The sequence below is a fragment of the Penaeus chinensis genome, chromosome 20, assembly GCF_019202785.1.
Source record: "Penaeus chinensis breed Huanghai No. 1 chromosome 20, ASM1920278v2, whole genome shotgun sequence".
Lineage (NCBI taxonomy): Eukaryota > Metazoa > Arthropoda > Malacostraca > Decapoda > Penaeidae > Penaeus > Penaeus chinensis.
In genome coordinates this window covers 2,708,213-2,715,712 of record NC_061838.1, presented here as the reverse complement: position 1 = coordinate 2,715,712, position 7,500 = coordinate 2,708,213, and the positions used below count along the sequence as shown (strand labels likewise).

Genomic DNA, 7,500 nt, shown 5'->3' with positions numbered 1-7,500 from the left:
ACAAATTGATTTTATATCACGCCAAAGATACAAGAAAGGAATTGCGGATACTAAGTTAAGTAAGTTTATTTACTACCCTGGCTATCTGCTCAGGCGTAGGACATTCATGATTACAGTTTTACATGCATTTGACATAGTACAGTATGCTGTGTAATTGTACAAAGTAAAATAAAAATATAAATCATACATCATACAAAAATATTACGTTGATATACATTGGCCACTGTGTTTACATAACACTGTTCTTCATTTACGGCAGTTTTACATAGTAAATTTAGGATATAGTACGAGTATATCTTCCAATGCATCAGATGAAATGAAGTGTTCATTTCTGAAATGAGTTTTTAATTCCCGAAGAGTTTTGTCATAATGTTTGAATAAGGTTGTCACGGGCATTGTCCTGCTTGTAGATATCAAAAAGCTCCTGAACTCGCTTTTGTTCCCTTATTAGCGTAGGGTCACCGACTCGCTTAGGTTGTTTGGAGTGTTGTGAGTTGTTGCTCTTTTTTTTTTCTTTTCTTTGGACAGACCAAGCTGTTGTAGTAATCAGTGACCAAATTCTCCACGGAAAATTTTTCAACACTCGTTACTATGTAATCGTTATACCAGTCATGAATACGTGATTTAAAGTGGTGCTCAAGGTAAGGAGGAATATAAATTTTGACCCTATTTGTCTTTGTTGATTGTATCCAGTTAAGTTAAGTTAAGTAAGTGTATTTACCACCCTGGCTATCTGCTCAGGCGTGGGCAATAATGATTACAGTTTTGCATGCATTTGACACAGTACATTAGTCTGTGACTACTGTAATTGTACATGGTAATATAGAAACATGTCATACATCATACAAAAATAATACGTTGATATGATTTTGCCACTGTGTTTACATAACACTGTGTTTTTGTTTACGGAAGTTTTACATAGTAAATTTAGGATATAATACGATTATATCTTCCAATGGATCAGATGAAATGAAATATTCACATAGTTCTTTATACCTCATGTTAGGTTGTCTGAAAGGCTGTATCACATGACATTCCGAGATATAATGCTCAAGTGTTCGCTTGTTTTCTTCGTTACACAGTCTACATTTAGATTCATCTGCACTTCTTGCACCGTGCAGTTGCCAATACATTCTGTAACCTAAACGTATTCTGGCAATAACCGCGTCACATTGTCTGGTTCGACTTAGGTGCCACCCATAGGAGGGCTTCCTATCTCTGTATTGATCGTAGTGTCTTATGGTACAGCTTTAAGGCCTTTGAGCGTTTGTCAGATCTACTAGTTCTTCCTTATGAGAACTTTTCAATATATGTGCAACCCTAGCAACAGGCATCCCAAGATCTATGTTCACAGTATCTTTGCTGCAGGCTTCCTTCGCCAATTTGTCTACGTGGTCGGGCTTGCTTATGCCAACATGAGATGGTGGAATTGTGGATAGTTTAGTTTAGCCCTTTATTTACCACCCTGGCTAACTGCACAGGCGTGGGCAAGCTGTGGTACATTTAATGCATGGTCATAACATTACATAGTGGTGTTACATTTGAATTTTAGCCTATAACATTGCTATGAGTACTTTTATCAGTTTAAGGAAAGGAACAATTGCACAGTCCTTTATCCACTCATCTGCCACGTCGGCATATAGCTTGGGCGTGGGAAAGCATTAATACATTTTATATTCGGTTATGTGATACTACATTCCAAATTTAGGATACAACATAAGTATATCTTCTAAGACATCAGATGAAATGAAGTAGTTACATAGTTCTCGGTACCTCATGCTAGGTGGCCTGAAAGGCTGTATCACATGGCACTCTGAGATATAATGTACAAGTGTTCGCTTATATTCTTCATTACACAGTTTACACAAGGAGAAGGAGAAAGAAGGAAGAGAAGAGCAAGGAGAAAGAGAAGAAGGAAAAAGATAAGGAGAAGAAGAAGAAGGAGAAAAAAATTAGAGGAAGAAGAACCAAGAAGAAGTAGAAGAAGAAGAAGAAAAGGGGGAAAAAAAAGAAAAAAGGAAGAAAGTCAAATGGATAAAAACGACAGTTTATAACAGACAAAAACTCTGAAACCGATCCAGTTTATTATTCTTTTTATTTTATTTTTTTACAACCTGGAGATGAGACCAACTCATTCCTTAAAATAAACATATCGTCATCTCATACATTTGTTACGTCCTACAATCACAATAGTGATATATAAAAGGGAGATCGCTAACACCACTCATAATAGACCAACCAATCTATCTACCTGCCAGCTCTTAGATGAAAACGGAGTAGACAAACACTTTATAGCAGACGCATACTGCGAAACCGATCCCGTTATTTTAATTTTAACCTGAATATGAAACCAACTCAGAATTCCTTTAAAAATGATAATGATAACGTCATCTTATAAACTGTTACGTCCAACAAAAAAAAAAAAGCATATAACAACATTAATATATAAAAGGGAGATCGCTGCCACCACTCATAATCGAGACCAGCCAATCTATCGACCAGCCTTTTCATAAGCCTCTTGAAGTCAGATTAACACTCATCCCAGCCTTCTCCAGCAGTTACAATACAGGAACAATTGAACAAATCATCTCTCTGGAACAAATGACTGAAAAAAAAATTGAATTCAGTACACCGTATATGTAAATTTTAGGGAATTTTCGACACTATGGAACTACCTTCTTACTGGACTTTACTGGACAGGAGTATGAGAAAAAAAATGTCCTTGTCTTGAGGAGAAACCCGAGGAGTTAATCTTTTTGTGCGTTTTCCCCGTTATAGATGAACAAATAAATACGTTAACGGGAAGAAGTTTAATCCTATACCTTATAAAACAAAATTCAAACTATATTTGTAGTAGTACTTTTCTGACTTGTCCAAATATTGTTTTTTGTATTATGTTTCGGTTTATGCATATTTCTAAAATTAATATAGAATACAGTCCTCAGCTTTCTACGATAAAAGATGTTTAGTAAAATCACATAGATACAGTTAACTACAAGAAGCTGTTGATTGTCTTCGTGCTTCTGTGTTAGGCAATAAATTGTACATTTATAGAAGATATATATAAATATATATATATATATATATATATATATATATATATATATATATATAAGTATGTGTATATATGTGTGTATATATGTACACACACATACATATATATATATATATACATATATATATGTAGATTTTTTTTTCTTTTTTTTTTCTTCAAAAACGAAAGAAAAAATATACCTTTAAAAGTTTATTTACTCGAAAGACTTTCATATCATCTTTATCAGCGTATTTCTACTGATCCCTTTCATTTCCTTATTTGGCGTAAATTTCTGATCTAAACATAAGGCGTGATTCTTATCCTTCATAATAAACAAATTAATATTTATAACACACAAAATGTCTCTGATACACGTGCGTTTCGCGTTTGTCACTATTTTTTCTTTCTTTCAACATCAAGTGGCATCATTTTATTGTACATATAACTCCAAATTTTCCTTTCTACGATGAATAAGAGCTAAGAACTGTTTGATTCGACAGCAGTTGATTAACGGCGTAGCGCAGATCATCTTTGTAAAACCCACGAAGGATTAAAAATGTATATTAATGGTATTTGTTTATAGTAACATTGTAAAAAAAAAAAAAAAAAAAAAACCAGTAACACAGGAACTAAATCGCTTATACACATAGGATTATTATTAAAGGTATACTCGTTCTTTTTCTGTTCCGTAGTAGTACAATCCCGGATCAGATTTATTTATAGATATCTGTCGGCATAGCGATGGCTAGTTTTAATATATCAGAAATGAAAAGGAAAGGTTAGCCACCTCGCCGAAACTGCGGTAGTTATTATGGATGTAAAGCAACGAGGGTCAGTAATCCTCGGCTATCTAACTAATATTCAAAAAAAGTCACCATCTTCGTTTACCATTGTTTAGGTAGGGAAGGCATTATTCTTCAGATTTTTACGAGTAGCCTCAAGAAAACAAATAAACAAGATAATATAATTGAATAATGGATATCAAATGTATGAATTATTATAAGGGGAACACAGTATTACCCATACTAGGAGGGAGGTGTCAACAGCACTGACCATAGCACAGAAAACGTTCAGGAGGGGCGAAAATATTATGCTCACTGTAATATTATTTCGTGAAATGTATCAGCACATAAATAGCTCCATAAGTCCAAAAGTCACCAAGAAGTCCAAAAAAGTCACCAAGAAGTCAATTAGAAGACTCTTGTGATTTCCCCTTCCCATGAGTTTTCGTGATGTTTTCATAATGCTATTAATATCGATGATGTTATTGTCATTATTATTATTGGCAGTGTAATTATTAAAATGTTATAACCAATACTAAAAGAAATGAAAAAATACATGCTTGTAAAAATCAAAGAAATGGGTTAACTGGTGAGATAGGTTGGACTAATAATTGATTCAATGGTATGGTGAATAAATACTTGTGGAACCACATAAGTGTAATTTCAGTTAATAAACAAAACATTGGGCATGGCATGTATAATACATACCATCCCCTGAAGCTCAAATTAGTGATATAAATACACACACACACACGCGCGCGCACACACACACACACACACACACACACACACACACACACACACACACACACACACACACACACACACACAATCACACACAATCACACACACACACATATATATATTTGTATCTATCTATTTATTTAATTGTATGTATGTATGTATATGGATATATGCGTGAATGTGTGCTTATACCTCCTTTGCTCATAAACAAAATCAGTCGAACATTTTTTCCTCTGCACCGAAGCCCATATGAACAATTCAATTTATGACTGCCGCTTCACACACAAAAAGCAGATTTTTGATACCTTAGTGTCACCCAACCTAGAACCAGAGAATAGGAATTACCCAACCAGACACCTTCCACACTTAGGAGGGTTAAAAAGAGAGAAAAAGAGAAAAAGAAATCGGTGTTGCGCAACGAACCGAATCACCAGGGTAAAATTCTGGGTAATTCCGGGATCCTGACAACGTAGTTACACACGAACACAAACACACATATATAAAGCTCCTGGGATGAAGCGAACATCACACTTTCCACTTCCCAGCCATTTTCATAACTCCTAGGCAAAGTCTTGCAAAATGGTAAGTTAAAGGCCTGTGATACAGAAAGTTAAGGTTATGTGAAATAAACAATATAATGTTTGATGTGTGTGAACTAAACGATGTGAACAAGTGATTATTTCATGGCAATAATCTGTTGGTCTCTGCATTTCAGTCGTGTTATGCTTCTAAACATCATTTCCCTTTTATTTTTTTTGTTTTCCTTTTTTTTTTTTTTTTTTGTTTCTTTTGCTAGTGTTCTTATTCTTCCCACTGTAATTAAGAAAAACATTTTCCCCATTCTTCTCCTCCTTCATTCTCATCATTATCACCATCCTCCTCTTCCTACCCTCTACCGCAGGTGAGTTTCCGCGCTCTGCTCGTGCTCGCTCTGACGGCGGTGATGCAGGTGTGCTTCGCCGCCGCGTGGAATTCGTACGGCGGGCACGACGACGACGGCGGGTACGGCGGTGACAGGGACGACGGGCACGACGGGTACGACGGCGACCGGGACCATGGGTACGACGGCGGGTACGACGACGAAGGGCACCGCGGTTGGTAGTTGTCTGGCGCGGAGCTTCTGGCGGCTCCGTGAACAAGAAATATATAAAGGAAGAACCTAGGGATTGGTTTTGATTTGTCCTATATACGTGCACATACACACATATATCGATACACAGATATATGAATATGTATATGTGTACACGTGTACCAAAGTTATTTTGTCTTAAAAAGCTTCATTTGGTTTATTATAAAGGTTAAGAATCACACCTTATGTTTGTACTAGAAATTTACGCAATTAAGGAAATGAAGGAGAACGGAATACGCTGGTAATAAAAAAAAATGATATCACAGTCTGTCGAAAAAATGAGCTTTTAGAGATATATTATTTAGTTTTTGGAAATGAAAAAAGAAAAAAAAATATATATGTATATTTGAATATACATTTCTTCTATAGATGTACAATCTATGGTCTGTTATTCATTTCTAACGCGGAGAAAGAAAGAAAATCAACAGCTTCTTGAAGTTCACAGTTTTTATTTTCATATATGTGATTTTATCAAACAGCTTTAACAGGATGAGAACAAAGTCAGCTTTCTACGATAATCTTAGAAACAAATGCATAAACCGAAATATAATACAAGTCAGAAAAGTACTACTACAAATATAGTTTAAGTTTTGTTTTATAAGGTATAGGATTAAACTCGATCTCGAGTTTCTCCTCACGACAAGGACATTTTTCTCATACTCCTGTCCAGCAAATTCCAGTAAGTAGGTAGTCGAAAATTCCCTAATTTACAGAAATTAAAACGGTATACCATATAGGGTGTACTGAATTCAAAGAATATTTCAGTCATTTGTTCCAGCCAGGTGATTTGTTCAATTGTTCCTGTATCGGGACGGTAACAGCTGGAGAAGGCTGGGATGAGTGTAAATCTGACTTCGAGAGGTTTATGATAAAGCTGGTCGATAGATTGGTTGTCTCTCTATCATGAGTGGTGGTAGCGATCTCCCTTTTATATATTACTGTTGCGATTGTTTCATTAAAGATTTATATGACGTAACAAATCTATATATATATTTTTATTAGGAATTCTGAGTCGGTCTCATCTCCAGGTTGTAAACAAAAAGGAATAAACTGGATCGGTTTCAGAGTGTGTGTCTGCGATAAAATGTTTGTCTTCTCCGTTTAATCTCACACGATAGACAATATACCCAACATATAGAAATCGCAGTAAAATATACCCAGCATTGTAAATACAACGAATTCCTCGGTCCAAGATGTCGTTTTAATTCATAAGAATTAACACTTCACTTTTATTTTTATTCGCTAAATTTTTCAATTATTACTATACCACACGAAGACAAATTTTCTTATACCTTCTATTGTCATTCACGCCTGACATGTCATATTTACACATATATATACGTTACGCGAACAAGAGTCAAATATAAATATTATTGTGCCGAGCACAAAGAGATATAATAATCGTCGCTGTTTTATTAAGAGTTCATGATCGCAACAGGTCAAATTCATGTGAATAGTTTCTCAAATCATTATAAAAATTAAATGAAATGATGATACGATCCGTAAAATGATCCGTAATACCATTTGTATTACGGATGAACTTACGTTTGTTTTCTTTCTATCTTGCGTAACATTCCTCCTTCTTCTTTTTCTTTTTTATCTTCTTCTCTTTCTTATCCTCTTCTCTTTCTTATCCTCCTTCTCTTTCTTATCCTCCTTCTCTTTCTTATCCTCCGTCTCTTTCTTATCCTCCTTCTCTTTCTTATCCTCCTTCTCTTTCTTATCCTCCTTCTCTTTCTTATCCTCCTTCTCTTTCTTATCCTCCTTCTCTTTCTTATCCTCCTTCTCTTTCTTATCCTCCTTCTCTTTCT

General features: G+C 35.2%; 1 long non-coding RNA gene across 1 annotated transcript; it reads left to right on the top strand.

Moving 5' to 3' along the window:
• Positions 1 to 5,079: 5,079 nt before the first annotated feature.
• On the top strand, positions 5,080 to 5,723 carry LOC125036230. The gene is made up of 2 exons (XR_007115878.1): positions 5,080 to 5,142; positions 5,462 to 5,723. It is a non-coding gene; the product is annotated as an uncharacterized LOC125036230 (long non-coding RNA).
• The last annotated feature ends 1,777 nt before the right edge of the window (positions 5,724 to 7,500 follow it).